Here is a 19,720-nt window from a genome sequence, read left to right on the forward strand (position 1 = left end):
CAGTCGTTTCTCCCCCCACCCCCCCGCTGCCCCACTTATCCGCAGTTTCACTTTCCATTATTTCAGTTATCCATGGTGAACCTCTACCTGCAAGCAGATGACATTGCTTCTGATGTACTGCCAGAAGGTCATTAGTAGCCCAATGCTACATCACAGTACCTATGTCATTCACCTTACTTCATCTCATCACCCAGGCATTTTATCATTTGATGTCATCACAAGAAGGGTAAGTACAGAGGCACCTGGGTGGCACAGTTGGTTAAGCGTCCGATTTTGGCTCAGGTTACGATCTCACAACTTGTGAGTTCAAGCCCCACGTCAGGCTCTGTGCTGACAGCTCGGAGCCTGGAGCCTGCTTTGGGCTCTGTGTCTCCCTCTTTCTCTGCACCTCCACAGATCATGCTCTGCTTCTCTCAGAAATAAATAAACATTAAAAAAAAAGGGGGGGGGTGAGTATGGTACAATAAGATATTTTGAGAGAGATCACATTCACATAACTTATTACAGTATATTATTATAATTGTTCTATTATTATTGTCTCTTATTGTGTCTTATTTATTAATCAAACTTTATCATAGGTATGTATGCATGTATACGAAAAACCATACTATATGCAGGGCTCACTCTCAGTTTCAGTATCTGCAGTTTCAGGGATCTACTGGGGGTCTTGGAACCTATCCCCTCCTGATAAGTGGAGGTGTGTGGGGGGGCACTGCTTAAGGGCCATGGGGTAACTTTTGTTATACTATTCGCCCTTTTGTCATAAGTTCCTGAAATAGCTCCAAAGCCAAAAAGGTAAGGAGTGTCTTGTCATTCACAACCAGCCCTTTTAAACCACACCTGAGTTAATGTTTAGGCGCTAACTTTTGTAAATGCCAAAGGGTGAGGGCCACTTGCCAGGGGATCCAACCCTGATTAGAGGGTTGGAACTTTCAATCCCATCCCCGAGCCCCCAGCCTCCAGAAAGGGGAGAGGGCCTGGAGGTTGAATCAATCATGCATATGTAATGGAGCCTCCATAAAAACTCCGAAGTAGAAGCTTCAGAGTTCCCAGGATGGTGAACACCTGGAGATGGTGACAGAGAGGTGAGCCCAGACAGAAGGGAAGCTCTGTGCCCCTTCCCTCGTAAGTCACCTACACATCACTTCCATCTGGCCACTCCTGAGTTATATCCTTTTAAAATAAATCAATAATTTAATAGGTAAAATGTTTCTCTGTGCTCCATGGACTGCTCTATCAAATCAATCAAACCCAAATAGAGGGTGGGAGGAACCTCCTATCTAGTTAGGTAAGGTAATAACCTGGACTTCAGTTGGCATGTGAAGCGGGGACAGTCTTGTGGGACTGAGCCCTTAATCTGTGGGATCTGATACCATCTCCAGTTAGATAGTGTCAGAATTTAGTTACATTGTAAGACAGTCTGTATCCACTGAGAACTGGAGAATTGCTTGGTGTTGGAAAAGACATCATACTTGGGGACCTACTGCTTGTGATTGGCCTCTAAAATGGGGGGCAGTCTTGTGGGACTGAGACCTTAACCTGTGGAATTTGTGCTAAGTCTGGTTAGTGTCAGAACTGAACTGTAGGACATGCAGCTGGTGTTGGAGAATTGGTTGATGGGGGGAAACCCCACATGTTGGAAGTAATGTGGTAGCAATGCAAGAGTAAGGGAGAAATAAGGAGTTTTCCTTATGAGAAGGAACTTAATAAATTATTCAGATACGAGTCCTTTGTCAGATATATGATCTTGAATATTTTCTCTCAGTATGAGACTTGACTCCTTCTAATGACATCTTTTGACCAGAACTTTAGATTTTGATGAAATTTCAATTTATCAGTTGCTTTCTAAGATTGTTGCTTCTTTATGCTTTTATAAGACATTATTTTCTTAAAAAAGAAATTATTTTCTTGATTTATTCTTCAGTTTAAAAAAGTTAACTGTTAATAACAGTATATTTCAATTTTAAAGCTATTGAAGTTCAGTAAAATATTGTCTCTTATAGTTCACATTGCTTCATTGTTTTAAGATTTAAACACAAACATAAAATCAGTGGCCACACAGATTGTCAGAACTGAAGGAATTTAAGTTCTATTTCTTTGCTTTTAAGTTACTGTACTATCAATGACTTTAAGTCTATTATTTAACAAAAGACTGTGCAGTATCACTGAGCTACTTGAAGAAAGCTCAAATAATTTCTAACCATAATGAATCATAAACATTTTCTGTAAAGGACCAGATAGTAAATACTTTACATTTTGCAGGCCATGCACAGTCCCTATTGCAACTACTCAACTCAGCTGTTCTAGTGTGAAAACAACCACAGATAACACGTAAATGAATAAGCATGGCTTTGTACCAATAAAACTTCACTTATGGACACTAACATTTGAAATCCATATAGAGTTTTCATGTCATGCAATATTGTTCTTCTCTTGATTTTTTTCCAGCCATTTAAAAATGTAAAAACCATTCCTAGCTCACAGGCTATACAAAACAGGCAGCCGGCAGATTTAGGTATGCAGTTTACTGACTTCCAGCCAATGGAATGTTTAGTTTTTGTTAGTATTCCTTGCTGTCCCCCTTTGTAGGACAGGTTTACATCTAGTTCACCATCATACAGAAGGTGAAACCTTTTGAGTATAGATCTCCTCACAACAGGTCTCTTACTAGACTGTTTGGCTTTGGTAGGCTGTAGTTGGTCTCCCGCCCTGGTTACCCTGAGTTGTGGAAATAGAGCTCAGGGGCCAAGTGCTTTTGCACAAATCCCTGGGGCAAAAAAGCAGCTTGAGTGCTACTTCACCTCTCTGGATTTCTGTATTCATATTGCTTTTGTCCTCTGAGTTTTCAAAATTTCTAGCCAGCTCAGTTAAACATTTTACCATCATGTATAGCAGTTACCAGTAGAAGGGTTAGAGGATTTTGCCATTCTGCATAAACAGATCTTATAATCACAAATAATTTTTATTCACACTACCTAAAAGCACTGGGTCATTTTACCCTCTTTCCTTACCTTACAATTTTTAAAAGTTTTGGAGGCTAAAGTCCTAGGCAGACTGTTAAATTTCTTCCTAGGAGTTATATACTTCACTCTACTCTAACATATCTTAATAAGAAAGAGTGTCAATATTGGTACAATAAATTTAATATTGTTTGACTATTTTTTTTCCCAACATTTATTTATTTTTGGGACAGAGAGAGACAGAGCATGAACGGGGGAGGGGCAGAGAGAGAGGGACACACAGAATCGGAAACAGGCTCCAGGCTCTGAGCCATCAGCCCAGAGCCTGATGCGGGGCTCGAACCCACAGACCGCGAGATCGTGACCTGGCTGAAGTCCGACGCTTAACCGACTGCGCCACCCAGGCGCCCCTTGTTTGACTATTTAAAGTACCTGTAAATGTAGGCAGAAACTTTAACCAAGATTTAATTACTGTTTATAAACAAATCCTGGATTAAATGGTAAATAGAATTTTAAAATTTTAAGTTAAATCAGTAAGAAATACCAAATGGAGAAAATAACATGTCTAAGGTCTATGGATTACTTTGTCTATTCAATCTAACTTAAATGATGTAGGACCCAACAAGATTTCACAGACCATCAGCTTTTGAAGGATCATTCAAGTTCCATTCTGCTTATATGCTATGAACTGTCTGCATTAGTGGAATTTCTGAAACATATTCTCTAAATGAAGTTGATGTAATCTAATTCAGAAGTATATACTGATTCTGATAAATTTTTTTTTTGTATGGACAGCCTCTAGCAGACTGCCAAATGAAAATTTATGCTGTCAATTCAGTTTTTAAGTGTCATTTAGACAATCTGTACATGAATTCCAAATTCCTTGCCCCCCCTTTTTATATGAGAATAAAGTTTACTCTCTTAGCAAATTTCAGCTCTACAATATTATCAACTATAGTCACCATGTTATATATTAGACCTTAGACTTTATCTTATACCTGGAACTTTGCAACCTTTTACATACTCTCCATTAGCCATTCCACCCCATACAGTTTCTATGAGCTTGGCTTTTTTTTCCTATTGAACATATAAATGATACCATGCTGTATTAGTCTTTCTGTCTAGCTTATTTCACTTAGTGTAATGTCCTCAAGTTCTATACATGTTGCTGCAAACAGTAGGATTTCCTTTTTTCTCATGGATAATATTCTATCGTGTATGTGTGCATACACACACACACACACACACACACACACACACACACACACACACACATCTTCTTTATCCATTATCCATTGACAGACTTGGGTTGTTTCTGTATCTTGGCTATCAGAAATAATGCTGCAATGGACATAAAAGTATGAGTATCTCTTCAATATCCTGTTTTCATTTCCTTTGGAACATGGCCCTTTCTTGACATGACTATAACAAATTCTGGACTATCAGCGTAATTCAGGTTTTGTACATGCTTCAGTTTTGGTGACCAACTTGTTTTTTATTTTAGATGGCCTAAGGCTGTTGGATGAAGAATGTGACTGGCCTGTCCCTGGGTCCTGGGTGGTAGGCTCTAAATCCTTGGAATTTCCCCAGTGATAGGAGTGTCTTTGTCATTCGTGGTGGGCTCCAAGAAAGTTTACATTAGCAGGAGAATCAGGATGGGGACTGGACAAGACAGAAAGACCAATCACATGTCTAGAAATTTGGGACTTTGAGCCACATGGTATCTGCCCATCCATCAGGAGAAGAGGTGGAGACATAGACTTAATTGAACCTCATAGCCAATGATTCAATCATGCTTATGTAATGAAAACCCTGTAAAAATTCTGGACACTGAAGCTCAGATGAACTCCCCCTATACACTGTCTTACATCAATGGAGGGCTAAGGAGAATGCTCTGACTACAAGAGGAGAGGACATGGAAATCTCATATGTGGGGCCCTCCCAGACTTCACTCTAGGTGTCTTTTCTTTTGGCTAGTTCTGATCGATCTATCTATCTATCTATCTATCTATCTATCTATCTATCTATCCATAACTACAATCTAAGTATAGTGCTTTCCTGAGTTCTGTGAGTTGTTCTAATGAACATGGGAACCTCGTAAATTTGTAACCAGCTGGTCAACAGTGAGGGTAGCCCTGGAATTCTCAGGCTTGCAGGTTGTATCTGAAACAAGAACAGTCTTGTGGAGCACTATACCCTTACCCTATGAAGTCTGGCCTAACTCTAGGTAGTTAGTGTCAGAATTGCAGTGCAAAGGTTTTACTGTATTTACTGTCACATGTATTCCTGAGCTACTTTCTCGATCTTTAAGTTCTTTGGTTCATATAGGAGTGACCATTTTTTAAGAGTAAGCCTATTGTGCATTATATAATTTTTTTTTAAAGCACTGTCATGGTAGATAGTAGTGATTATTTCTGAAGTAACCAGAAATGAGACATATTTTTATACAATAAATTTTTATTAAGTATATTCCATAGGTACTTTCTAGTTAGCAGGATACAAAGACAAAATACGTAATTTCTACTCCCAGGGAGCTTACATTCTAGGAAAGACTCGGACAAACCATTATAGCAGACTTAATCAGTGCTATAAAATAAAAAGAAATAATAAGTAAGGGAAGGCCAATTGAATAGATGAAGAGAAGCAGGAGGCTTGGAAGGAGTGACATCAAGACTGATGTATGAGAATGGAGCAGGGAATAGCCAAGAGGAAGAGGTTAGAAGGGAAAAGAGAGGAGCATGGAAGGTGGAATGGAGTGCTACCTGGGATCTGATACAAAGTTGAACTGCATAAAGGAGGTAAGAGTTGTGGTTAGAGAGAAACACGAGGCCAGAACACAAGATCCCCATGTACACTACGCTAAGAAGTCTGGATTTTATCCTGAATGTGGTGCAGAAGCACTGAAGAATTTCAAGCAGGGGAATAAATTCATAAGAGATGTGTTTCAGAAAAAAAAGTTTTATAAGCAATGTTATGAATAGATTATATATCAGATGAAATTGGAATCAGTCTTAGGAAGTGATGAAGTAGCTCCAGAGGAAAACAGTAAAGCCTTGGAATTAGGATAGAAAAAATAAATCAGAACCAAGAGACATAAGAAGGTAAAACTGTATTGGATTCAATTGAATCTGAGGGGATAAGCACTGGGGAGATATCAGGGTTCGGTTTGTTTTTTTTAAAAAAAATTTTTTTTTTCAACGTTTATTTATTTTTGGGACAGAGAGAGACAGAGCATGAACGGGGGAGGGGCAGAGAGAGAGGGAGACACAGAATCGGAAACAGGCTCCAGGCTCTGAGCCATCAGCCCAGAGCCCCACGCGGGGCTCGAACTCCCGGACCGCGAGATCGTGACCTGGCTGAAGTCGGACGCTTAACCGACTGCGCCACCCAGGCGCCCCAGGGTTCGGTTTCAATGGTGCTTCTCTTCACTAAAGGGAATTGAGGAAGAAAAACATCTATGGTAGGAAGAGTAGAGTTCAGTTTTGCACATATCGAGATTCTATGGAACAATCAAGTATGCAGTTGAATAGATGAGATGGTAGCTCAGGAGAGAAATTCCAAGTGAAAATACAGATATGAAAGTCATAACTTTAAAGTGACTTTGGAGCTATGGGAGCAAATAAGATCATTACACAGGAGTTTACAGAGTAAAGAAAGAGTAAGACCAAGAAACAAATCCTGAGAACACCAATATTTGAGGAGTAGATGGACTTAGAAGGTACAGGAATTCAAGAGAAAATAGCGTCTGCATCCAGTAGCAGATTTTTCCCTGGTTTAATAACATGCAGGTCATTAGAGACCATGGCAAGAATAGTTTCACTGAAAGTGGATTAAAAAAATAGAGAGGTGGGCGCCTGGGTGGCTCAGTCAGCTAAGCATCTGATTTTGGCTCAGGCCATCTCATAGTTCGTGAGTTCAAGTCCTGCTTCGGATGGTCTCAAGCCCTGCATTGGGTAAGCTTGTGCCCTGTTTTGGGTAAGCACAGGCCCCACTTTGGGTGAACACAAGCCCTGCTTCGGGTGAGCCCCACTTCTCTCTCTCTTTCTCTCTGCACTTCGTAGGATTCTCTCTCTCTCTCTCTCTCTCTCTCTCTCTCTCTCTCTCTCTCTGCCCCTTGCTCACTTGTGCCCTCTCCCTCTCTCTCAACAACAACAACAAATAGAGAGGATGAGGAATCTGAGATGACCTCTGCCTATAGTTTCAATATGCTTGTGTGTGAAAGGAAGGAAAAGTTTTGGGAAATAGCTAGATGGGGGCAACAATTAGAGGAAAGCTGTTCTGATAATTTTTTTTAAGTTTATTTTGAGAGAGGGAGAGAAAGAGAGAGGAGGGGAGTGGCAGAGAGACAGGGAGAGAGAGAACACCAAGCAGGCCCCATACTGTCAGTGTAGAGGCTGATGTGGAGCTCGAACTCATGAACCATGAGATCATGACCTGAGCTGAAACCAAGAGTCGGATGCTTAACTTATTGAGCCACCCAGGCACCACTGTTCTGATTTTTTTAATATGGGTACATTCTAATATGCTAAAGGGAAAAATCCAGCAGGGAGGGAGAAATGGAAATTGTGGAAGAGCATAATAGGTAAAGCAAGGTCTCTGGGAATGTGGGGGAAGAGAGCCAAAGAAATTCAGAGAAGGGGTAGAGGGATACATATTTATCAAACAAGATGAGGAATACTGTATTCCGAGTGGGGGGGGGGGTGGGGAGAAACAACCGTAGGGAAAGGATTACAAAGAGAAAACTGAAGTTACCACTCAAAGAAAAATTATTTACAGGGACAAGGGATTGCAACTCATTAGCAGGAAAGCCCACTCATCTTTGAAAATGATACAAAACAAGTAACAACTTATGCATGTTATCTATAGATGAGTACCATGCAGAATATCAGGCCCAAAGAATAAGAAGTATTTCCATGCCATGTTTCCTTTTCCTGAGGAAGCCAGGAATTAGCTATTGAAACAGATACCTAAGTGGAGATCCCAGAAAGCATGGCCATACCATAGAGGAATATTTACAACATTTTAAACTAGTAATCACTATGCATTTTTCTATGAAAATGGTTTAAAACAGCTCACAAAAACTGACTGGATACATCCTATAACTAAAATTTTACAATAGAATGTTGGCAGTTTGCATAAAGAAAAAAAAAAAGCCGCTCTGGAATGATGATGTTAAGTAGCTGGCTAGAATCTTCATAAGGTGAGTGATTCATTCCTGCACACTGATCCCACTGGGCACCTGATTTAAATTTATGCCTCTGCAAATTACAAATCACTTCATGTGAAAGATCTTTAAGACTGCTTAAAAAATTAGGAAATCAAATCCAGAATACCAAGTGTCTATTTACTTCATTCACTTAATATTATAACTATGTCCCAGTTACAAAAATGAAGAGAACACTGCTTCTGCCTGCCAAGAGTACAAATTCTACTGATGGACCTGAAACAATGAATTACTGTAAGAGGATATGTACTACTAGGTGCAGGAATGAGAACACAAAAAAAGGCCCTGTTTTAGGTGTAAGAGTGTAAGAAAGACTTCTTGGAACAAAGTCTACATGAACTGACTCCTAACAATGAAGAGGAGTCTACTTGGAAGATGGCTCGGGGGGGGGGGGGGGGGGTGGTTCTCCACTGAGTGGGAACAGCAGCAAAATGGTGACAGAAAGAAAACTTGACTTCTGGAGAAGTCAAGTTTGGCATGGCTGCAATAAAGGATATAAAACAGAAGAATGGAGCAAGGATTGGAAAAATAGGCAAAATCTAAATTAGAAGGGTCTAAGGAATTTGGACTTTTTATATGTGGATATGACAGAAGGACTGAGGAATTTTAAAGAGATTGCAATGAAATTTCTTTTGAGAGAGCACACTCTTACAATGTAAAAAATGGATTGGGGCAATATTTTAGATAAGGGAGATGGGTTAGAAAGCTACTCCAAGGTGCAGGTGAGAAATGACAAAAGCTAGAATTAAGGTTTGAACAGTGGTCATGGAGCATACTGGAAAGATCTAAGAGTTATTTAGGAGACAAAACTAACAATATATGAAGAGCAATTAATCAGGGGGTAAGAGACAGCATTCTTAGTGTTAGTCTACTGCTAAGAAGCTGGCATTCTGGGTAACCTGAAAACTCCAGATAACGTGTCTGTAAGGCTGAAGTCCACCTGCAATGCTGTCCCATCTGCAACAAGCTGGGAACGCTGGACAACATCCCATCAACACAGTTCCCCCAAACTGTGACCAAATAAACTTTGGTTATCTGGTAAGCAGTCAAACATCCAGAAAGAGCTTTTATGTGTTACCTAGATACTATAAAAAGAACAGTATTAGACCAAGCTATTAGAGCAGTAACCAGTATAATTAATCTCCCCTGCCCCATTCCCCTGCTGTACTACTTGTACCTGTAGGATAGCATGTATCACTGTATATTATTAACTTGTCCCTATGGAGCACAGCTATTTATGCTGTTTCCCCCACTTGGATATAATCTCTAGAGGGTACAGATAGTAGCTTACACTTCTCTTTAACCCCGAGGGTACAGAACACCTAGCCGTATGCATGACAGGCACATAAATATTGTTTTGTATTGAAGCAGGCACAATTATGGCCAATTAGATATTACAGGGCTTCAAATTAGTTGTGGAAGGAATTATGCTAAATCTTTGCATGTGATGAACCTCAGGAGTGTGCAGGAATCTGTCAAAAATGTGATCCTCTGGAAGTAAGTACAGCTAGCTCTCAGGAGGCTTTATGGGGGAGGGGTGTAAAAGTATTGCCCAAAGATCTGCAGAAATGAGTAATAATCTCAGTTCTCTCAATATGCCTATTCATTCCTATGTCCAGCTGGTTACAAGAAAGGAGTAAAATCCCACAACTCATTCTAGTTCTGTTGAAATCTTACCATAAAAGTGGGGTTGTTGTTTGTAGTAATCCAATGTGACAATAGCTCTAGAAAGGCCAGATGAGAAATTTCCTAGGACCCATTTCTTTGTGGTTTTAAACATTTAACTGAATGTAGAGTGCTGTTAACTAAATGAAAAAAAAATTCATTTTTATTTTTCTGACATTTGACAAAACTTTTAAATGTAAGAAATTGTTTCCAGTTTGGATTGATTTCAGGTTTTAATCAGTATCTGCTCTCCTCTCCCCCATTTAATTTTGGTCATGGTCATTCACATTGAGTTATACAATCAACATATCTCACCCAAGTTACTTGCTTAAATACAGTGTATTTAAGACTGATTATCACCTCAGGCATAATTCACTACAGTAGTTTACCAAGTGACTTCCCCGTTGCTGGCCTCTTTCCTTTGGATTTCATTAAATGTGTTGTCTCTTGAATGCTCTTGGTAAGCAGCACTTTCACCAAGATGTTCTACAAATATTCAGTTAGCATCTATCATGGGCAAAGCACTGATACAGGTGTTACAGAGGACATAAAGACAAATAAAACACTGCCCCTTTTCCCTAAAATCTACAGTGTAACTAAAGAAATAACGTAAGATAGTGAAGAAAATCAAAAGAGGAACGAAAGAAATTGCAGCTTAGGGGAGGTGAGAAGATACCATAGATGAGGGGCTTCTAAATCACAACTTAAAGGGTAAGATTCCTATGGGAGTCTACCAGGTGGACGCAACAACATTGAACAATGGGTGGCCACTAAAGTTGAGACAAACCAAACAGAGACAAGATACAAAGCGCAGGGTATCAAATACTTAAAGAAGACTATAAACACTGGGGCATGAACCTCAGCACATGTTGTCCAGTGAAGACCACTCTTTAAAGTGTTATTTCAGCATATAATGATATGGCACGTATCATTAGTTTAAAACAAACAAAAAGTCAAGTAACATAAGATCCAGGGTGTCTATCCAAGCAGAAGCACAGCAGGTGAAAAAGGTTAATAGGCAACAGGTCACTGGGCCACCATGACCAGTTGAGCGGGTTGTATGTAGTCTATGTGACTGGCACTTCCTAAAGCTGTGCAGGGCACAACCCGTTCAAAAGTACTCAGTGAACCTGACAGTTTCAGACAGCTAAATACCTAGCTTTTGGGGAGTCTTGCTTTGCAAAAGGGAACTCATTCATGGTGAGGTGGAGCCAAGGGCAAGAAATCAAGTCTCTATTAAGTATATCAGTTGTATGGTTCAATCTCTTGAAATAATAAGGCAGAGACGCATATAGTGATGAACTAGGTACAAAACGAGGAATTCTATTACTGAGAAACATGGGGGGGGGGGGAGGAGACAGAAGCACAGGTGAGCAGAAACAAATAATGTTGAGTGATACCAGTCTCAAAATTAATATGATTCGGAGTGTAATTTCTATGACCCCAAAGTATTACAAAGCCATGCCCTACACACCCCCAACCTACTGATGAGGTTTAACTGGCCACAGGATAGTATTATTAGAAACTAAAAAATGTCATCACATCTTTATTCAAGAGGAAAATGTTCAAAACTCAGTTTTTTAAAGGTCTCAGTGCCACTTTCTTCTTCCTTTCATTACAAATAACATTTCATGTTATAATTTTTAAAAGCTTTAAGCATTAGCCTGGAAATCCATGTCTTCTGAATACCAAATATTCTAATCGCAAATTCACTTTTTTTTTTTTTTATGGGAGGGAGGATGGTCCTGAAGTGCAATCTGACCAGAGCACATAGAAGTTGTGTAAACAACCAGCCAGAGAAAATCTTTAGTAGGCCTTTTGACACATACTTTACTCATATTATCTTATTTAATCCTCACAAGAACCCTAAAGACAGTAATTATTTACACTGGCAGATAACACTTACTGAATGACTACTAAGTACAAGACACTGCTCAAAGCATTTTGTATGGACTATTACCTCATTTAAGCCACATGACAATCCTACGAGAGAAGTACTTTAATTATCTGCATTTGTACAGTTCTGTAGTCTGACTCCAAAGCCCAAGCTCTTACCCACAGCTTTCTACTACTTTTGCAATTGACTTACATGGAATAAACAATATTTTTGATATTACTGTTAGAATTCCATCAACTATTATTTAATGAATACCTTAAAAGGAGCAGTAACGAGAAGAGAAGATAGGATTAAAATTGATTCTATGTGAGCCTGGATCCCAATAAGCCATTATTTTCAGAAAATTTAATGAGCTCTTATAATAAGTTGTAAAAAATGCTAAAAAGAAACAATGCTATTCAAAGAATCAGAAAATATTAATGCAAAACAAACCAAAAAAAAAAAAAAACCAAATAAAACAAATAAAATCAGGGAAATTAAGATTAGAATAAATCATATCCTATGCCTGCCTAGGATTTAGAAAATGCAAACCAAATCCACCCGAAGAAAATTAAGCTTGTGGAAATTCTGCAATTTGATATAGGCAGGGGTTTAATTTTGGTTGAAAATGTTTCTAGATTTATCATGGAAAAAAAAAATCACTCTAAGTACGATAAGTGACCATGCTGCTAAATTTGAGTAACTCAAGGTCTACATAGTTTATTAGTGTACATATTTAATCACAACTAATATGGTTTAAAAAATTTACATTCTGGTTATGTTAATTTCCAGGCTTCAGGGATTATTATACTGCTCATTTTCATATTAAAATCTTTTAAAGGAGGCAAGGTAGGGAAGGAGGAGGAAGAGGAAGAGACTTACTATTGAAGTTTAGATCAGGAAGTAAAACAAAGGCCACAAAGTGCAAAGAGCCCAGGTATGTGTAAGTAAGCTTTTTTTTCCCTTTGTTTCTAACCCATTTTTATACCTGGTGATTTCTTCCTCCAAAGTCTATTGCTAAAAAGGTAGAATCAGGGATACACACTTTCAGTCTTCTTATGTTTAAACAACTACACAAATTAAGAATTCATCCAACTATATACTTATGATTTTGAGGACTTTGCTATATGTAAGGTATATCCTGTCTCCGTGGCATTCTTTTGCTCAACTTTCTTTGTGAGATTCATTCATGTTGTTTTGTGTAACAGCTCATTCATTCTTTTTACTGTATAGTATTGTATGAATGTACCACAACTATCCTTTTAATTGCTGTTGGGCATCTAGAAAATTTTTAGATCCCAAATGAACGCCTTTTCTGCTCACTATATTTCATGTACTAAAATATTACTTGTGTATTAGCCATCTTATACTTTAGGTATTAGCAAATTACCAGGCAACACTTATTTGGTGCTAACCAAGTCTACAGTGCTGTACTCTGTGCCACAATGATACAGATAGTTTTTTTCAGAAAGAGCACCTCAGAGTATAACAATGTTTGCTTAAGATGACCTTTGTGAATCAATAAAGTATAGTATCTAAAGGATTGGTCTATAATTAATGAACTCATATAATTATTTCATAGAATTATTGTGAAGTGGGAAAAAGAACAAGAACCAATCTAAGTGGGATGGAGAACACTAATTCTCATAATCTGATAGACTCTGCAGGTAAGAATAAAATTAATTTCAAATTCTATTACCTGTCAATGTTTATTGAGTCTTTACCAATTGCCAGGTACTATGCTAAGCCCTTTATATGTATTCTTTCATTTATCCTCACAATAGTCCTATGAGAGGTGGTACCATTATCTCTATTTCACAGATGAAGCAACTTGGGATTCAGAAAGGCAATAACAGAACTACTGAGTGGAAACTCCTGGACTTAAGCCAAAGTCTCAATGACATTAAAATATTTTATTTATTTATTTTGTAATGTTTATTTATTTTTGAGAGAGAGACAGAATGTGAGCAGGAGAGGGGCAAAGAGAGAAGAGAGAGAATCCCAAGCAGACTCCATGCTCAGCATGGAACCCAACTCGGGACTTGATCTCACGACCCTGAGATCATGACCTGAGCAGAAATCAAGAGTTGCACGCTCAACCAACTGAGCCATCCAGGCACCCCTCAACATATATCTACTGAGCACATGCCAAACACTGTTCACATTAGTAAACCAAATGGAAAAAAAAAATTTCCTGCCTTTGTAGTGTTTATATTCCAGGAAGACACTGACAATAAAAATGGACACAACAAATAAGTAAATCACACAGTTACATTAGAAGGGGAACAGTGCTATAGGGGAAAAGAGCAGATGAAGTAATTGGAAGTGTACAGTTTTGCAGCTTTTGTAGCAGGAGGTGACTCAGAGATGTAGGACAGTGATCTAGTGACTGGGAGCATGTGACTAATATAGAGCCTGGTAGGCCCCTTTTCAAAAATTTTGGCTTTTGAGTGAAGGGGAAACCATCCTCCTTCTCCTGACAAATCTTGGCTAATTGTGATATGACTCCCTAAATAAATCTTAAAAGGGCACTGTGTAGTTGTTTAAACATAGGAAGAACAAAACTATGTATCTCTGGTTCTACCTTCTTAGCAGTAGACTATGGAGAAAGAAATCATCAAATATAAAAATGGGTTAGAAACAAAGGAAAAAAACTTATACACACACGCACATGCGCACGTGAGCGCACGTGCACACACACACACACACACACACACACACACACACTCAAGAGCAAATATCCTAGGGAGCTACTTTACACAAAAACACAGGTCTCCAGGCAACTTTCTTAAAATCAGTCCACATGGTTACTCTCAACCTATTAAGCCTGCATTAATAACAACAATAAAAAATCCTGTATTTTTCACAGAAAATAGTTCTAGATTTTTTATTTTAGTATTACACATTTTACATGATCAGATGATGTAAAACATATAGATGAGTAAATAAAATCACTGCATAAAGTGATTTTTTTCCTAAGCCAATGCACATTAGAATAACTTCAAATCTTGTCTTAATCTTAGTAAATAGAACTTCCCTAACACCATGCTATCTTAATTATCACTTATTTGTGAATTGATAGAAAATAATGGCTATCAATCAATTTGAGGTGTCTAAGCTCTACAAATATTAATCAAGATATCCTCTAACAATGAGGCAATCTCTGGGAACATGGAGGTTAAAAGGCCAGCTTCAGAGTAAAATAATATTCTCTATTCACAATAAGGTCACATGGAGTTTACCCAGTAGCCCTGATGTCTTCTTTTCAATAGGCAAACAATTAACTGAAATAGGAAAATTGAAGGATGACTTCTTTTAGATGTAAGTTAATTATGATTTGTTCATAATGTAATGCAGTGTCCCAACTGTTATCACTTTAAAATATAACTACTATATGATGTGTTTATGACAATGGAATGGAAAAGCCATCAGTATTAACTTCTTATGACTATCTATATCTTTCACATTTTATGACTACTGCCTGAAGGTCACAGATTAGATATAAGGAAGAATTTCTGACAGTGTGGGTATAAAAATGAGTTACTGACAAAGGTTATGAAAACAGCTTAAAGATCTTTCAGAAAAAGCATAAATGTTCACCCTGAGGGATGATTTGGTACTCTCCTACCTGCAAGCGGAATATAAAGAAGAAAACTCTCTAGGCCTTGTTATTCTTTTTTTTTTTTTAATTACTTTTTAATGTTTATTTTTGAGACAGAGTACAAGTGGGAAAGGGGCAGAGAGAGAGGGAGACACAGAATCTGAAAGCAGGCTCCAGGCTCTGCACTGTCAGCACAGAGCCTGATGCGGGGCTCAAACTCAGACTGAGAGATCATGACCTGAGCTGAAGTCTGATGCTTAACCAACTGAGCTACCCACGTGCCCCTATCCTTGTTATTCTTTAAACTAAAACTAAAAAGGCTTTCATTTCATCCTTTTCTTTTTTTTTTAAGCCCTAGAATCACAGTTCTTTATAACCATCCCCCCCCCCCAGACTAACTGCTTTCATTATCATCAAAATAAGCTATGTTTTGTTAATCTGTTTACCTAGATGAGGGGGTTATCTTTCATGCAAAATGACTCCCTTGGAAATGCATCAAAAAATAAGATGGGTTGATGGATGGATGAATGGATAAACATGTGATAAAACAAATACAGCACAATGTTAACAACTATAGAACAAACCTAAGAGGTGACTATATGGATGTTTATTATAAAACTGTTTCAACTTTTCTAAGTGTTTGAAATTTTTAATAATAAATTATTGAGGGAAATGCAATCATATTTGAAACTGTTTTAAATGGTAAGAGAGAAATGTCCAAATCACACAGAATAATTCTGCAAAAAAAGAACAGCAAGAGTTTGCTGGTTATATTTGTTGAGTTGGGGAGATTTGCTAACACCTTTACTTTATCTCCAGAAAAGTTCCTAAATTTACACTCTTATTGAGAAATGAAGGCAGGTAAAAAGGTTTAAGAATTCTATAGGGAAAGCAGTTCCTTTGACTGAATTCTGAAGAGTAAAAACTGAAATTGCTTCCATATCTAAAAAGAATATTTCCTTACCTACCCAGAATAACTTCATTTTCAATACAGATTTCCTAAAAGGAGATAGACAACACCTTCCTTTTGATTAATTATTTCTTTTGACGTTGCCTTTTCACTGTAAATCTACCTGGAATTACCCAAAGCAAATCTGACAACAAAAACATGATCAGTACATTGGAAAGCTTACCTACTCAACAGGGTGCATATGGAGTATACGTGAACTGTGTCATAAACCTTTTAACGTAAATAACTTTCTGAAGTGGCATAAGTGAGGCATTGTTTTTGTTTGACATTCCATCAACGACTTTTTGGGAGTCATCTAAAATATACCACACCCTGCATTTATTTCATAAAGATAGGAAACTACACCATAATTCAAAGAAATTGCTCAGCTACTAGTGTATACATAAATGATCTATTTAATAATTATTTACTGAATACCTACTATGTGACAGACACTGCACTAAGTGTATCTTGGGTAACTGTGTAATATAAGATACAATTGTGTAATTGTGTAATATAAGATACAGGCCCTAACTTTATGAAATTGATGGTTTGGTTAAGGAAGATACACAAATGGACAATTATAAAACACTTAAGTTGATTGATAAGTATATGCATACAGTATTATTGTAATTACAAGGAGATACTCAACCCTACCTCAAGGATCTCTGGGAAGGACTCCTAAACTTAGTCTTAAAGAGTGAGCAGTGGCCTAGATAGGAGAGAATGGGAGAGAATATTCAATGTAGAGGTGGCAGCCTGACTAAAGTCACAGAGGCACAAAGGGAGAATGTTGTGGGCACAGAAGAGTAGTGCCAGAGTAAAAGCTCGTGGTATGGAGTGGAGAGACATGAGGCTAGAGAGAGGTAGGCAGAGGTCACTCCAGGGATGATCCTGTGGGATATTTTGAAGAGCCTGGACTTTTTCTTGGCCTCAAAAGGATTTTTAGAAGGGAATGACATTTTCAGATTGTATCCTAGCTAGATCTCTCTGGCCCCTAGAAGTATGAATGTGCAGGAGACATGGTGACCAGCTGCGGGAGTGACATTAAGACCTAAAGAAAGACTGCGACAGTAGGTAAGGTTTCTACCAAGAGAGGCAGATATGTTAGACTGAATGGGGGGTAACTTCCACGTGTCTGGCTTGCATAAGTCTGTAGCTGATAATGCCTTCCATCCAAAGTAGATAATACAGAAGGAAAAGCCAAGTTGAAAGGGAAGATGGATTCAGCTTTGAATGTGATGTCTCTGGGTTATCTAGGTGATTTCCAGCAGAAAGTTAAATATAGGAGGCTGAAGGGGAGGTCTAAATGGGAGATTAAAATCTGAGTCAGCAAAATACTAGAGATACCCAAAATTATTGAGAGTGAATATTCAGGGTTTTATTTTGTTTTTGCTTTTAATTGTAGCCATTCTTGTATTACTATTTTTATTTTTGAGAGAGAGAGAGAGACAGAGGGTCACAGAGTGAGGGGGCCAGAAGATCTCAAGTGGGCTCTGTGCTGACAGCAGCAAACTGGATGCGGATGCGGGGCTTGAACTCACAAACTGTGAGATCATGACCTGAGACAAAGTTGGATACTTGACTGATAAGTCAGATGCTTGACTGACTGAGCCACCCAGGTCCTCCAATTTCAGCCATTCTAATAGGAATATACTAGATTCTCACCGTGGTTTTAATTTTTATTTTCCTAATGTCTAATGATGTGGCTTATTTGATGTTAGTGTATCCTCTTTGGGGATCTGTTTACCTTATTCTCTGGGAGATTTTTTCAAATTCTTTGCCTACTTAAAAAATCAAGTTGTTTTCTTATTTTTACCTTTTGAGAGTTATTTATGCATTCCTGATACAAATCCTTTACCGGATACATGTTTTGCGAATGTTTTCTTCCAGTGTGTGGCTTCAACAATGTCTTTTGAAGAACATGTTTTATCTCTCTGAACTTCAATTTCTCAATTTTTCTTTTCTACATCATGCTTCTGGTGTTCCACCTGAGGAGTCTTTGCCTAAATAACATCACAAATATTTTCTCCTATCCTCTCTCTAGGAAGTTTTATTGTTTTGTTTTCCATATAGTTTATATGTACATCTATGATCCATTTGAATTAATTTTTGTTTATGGTATGAAGAATGGATGGATGTAATGAAACTGGATAGAATCAGTCATGAAGAGTGTATTGAATGTTAAGTGCAAAGGGTGGATGGAGCCTAGGAAAAAACATAAAATTAAGGGTTAAGTAACAGGTATTGGGCAAAAAAAGACACAAGGCATTGTCTGAGAAGCAGCAGGAAAATTCTGAATAATCAACACTGTCTAAGATAAACAATGGAAACTGTCTTCTTAACTTGGATGAGGTCACTAGTGACCTTACCAACAGCATTTACAGTCAAAACAAACCATTTCGATATCGGAACTACATCTAACTAACTACTTTATAGGAATTCCCCCTGTGGAAGCATTAAGTCTGAAATCCCTGAGCACTCTTAAAGGTCACTTGGAAAGGCACGGGGCGGGGGGGGGGGGGGGGGGGGGACAGGGACGAGAGGGCGGCTCTGGGCTTCCCGACACTGAGGATGGCTGAGGCATATCCCAGTCACGCCCCTCGGGGCACTCCGGCATGAGGTCTTGGGGTTGGGGACAAACCCCAGGAATCACCGCCCCGCTAGGAAATCAGAGTCACACTGATGGCCGGGTTTGGCTACACTGACACCTCATCAGGGAGGTAGCTGGTTAAACGGTAGCGGAATGCAAGGGCGAGGTTGGAAATCTCTGCACTAGGGCGATCCCGAGCAAATTAGGGAAGTCCGTCCCACACGTCACCCGTTCTCGTGACCGGAGAAGAAAAGGCGTAACGCGCCGCGCTGCGCTACCCAACCTCGGGTCCAGCTCCTCCCAGGCAAAGAGCTCCTGCACTTACCCTGTCCTAGGTTGGGGAGGTGTAAAGCCACTGGCTAAGGGGATCGCGGGTGCTCCTCGTCCTTTCCCAGAGGCCATGCTGGGGACTCTAGACAGACTGCCCGACCGACTGACCTTTCGCTTCCCCAACCTAGCAGCGGGCGGGTCACTTCTGGCGCAGCCGGCAGATCTCCCCCACCCCACCCGCAGAGGCCGGCTTGCCCGCCCCTCCAGCTAGTCGTAAAGTGCAGTAAAGGCGCTGACGTTTTGCGGCACCGTCGGTGAGGCCGGCGGCGTGGATTTTCTCTGTGCGCGAATCATCGCTTTCGGTAGCTATATTTTCGGAAAGGCTGCTTTTAGGCTTTTGGGGACCCAACTACAATTCTCTCTAGGGTAATTGTGTGCTCCTAGGTTGGTGTAACGAGAAAATGCGGGGTAGGGTTGTTCACAAACATTCATTCCAGTCCTTATGTAAGAGGCGTGGAGTGAGGTTCTCAGACCTCGCTCGTGACTTGCCGTCTCTTTTCCGGCTGTTTTGGTTTTCAGTTT

The 19,720-nt window shown here is 39.2% G+C and overlaps 1 protein-coding gene across 4 annotated transcripts in view; it reads left to right on the forward strand.

Annotated features, from left to right (window-relative positions):
* Positions 1-19,300: 19,300 nt before the first annotated feature.
* DPH5 (diphthamide biosynthesis 5) overlaps positions 19,301-19,720 on the forward strand; it is a 55,374-nt gene continuing 54,954 nt past the window's right edge. For 3 of the 4 annotated variants that reach the window (XM_047870408.1, XM_047870407.1, XM_047870410.1), the window contains exon 1: positions 19,301-19,500. The gene's annotated coding sequence lies outside the window, so the exon portion shown is untranslated. Of the gene's footprint in view, positions 19,565-19,720 lie in introns of all 4 variants that reach the window. The other variant, XM_047870409.1, reaches the window with a different exon arrangement.

The sequence above is a fragment of the Prionailurus viverrinus genome, chromosome C1 (genome assembly GCF_022837055.1).
Source record: "Prionailurus viverrinus isolate Anna chromosome C1, UM_Priviv_1.0, whole genome shotgun sequence".
In the NCBI taxonomy this organism is placed as follows: Eukaryota; Metazoa; Chordata; class Mammalia; order Carnivora; family Felidae; genus Prionailurus; species Prionailurus viverrinus.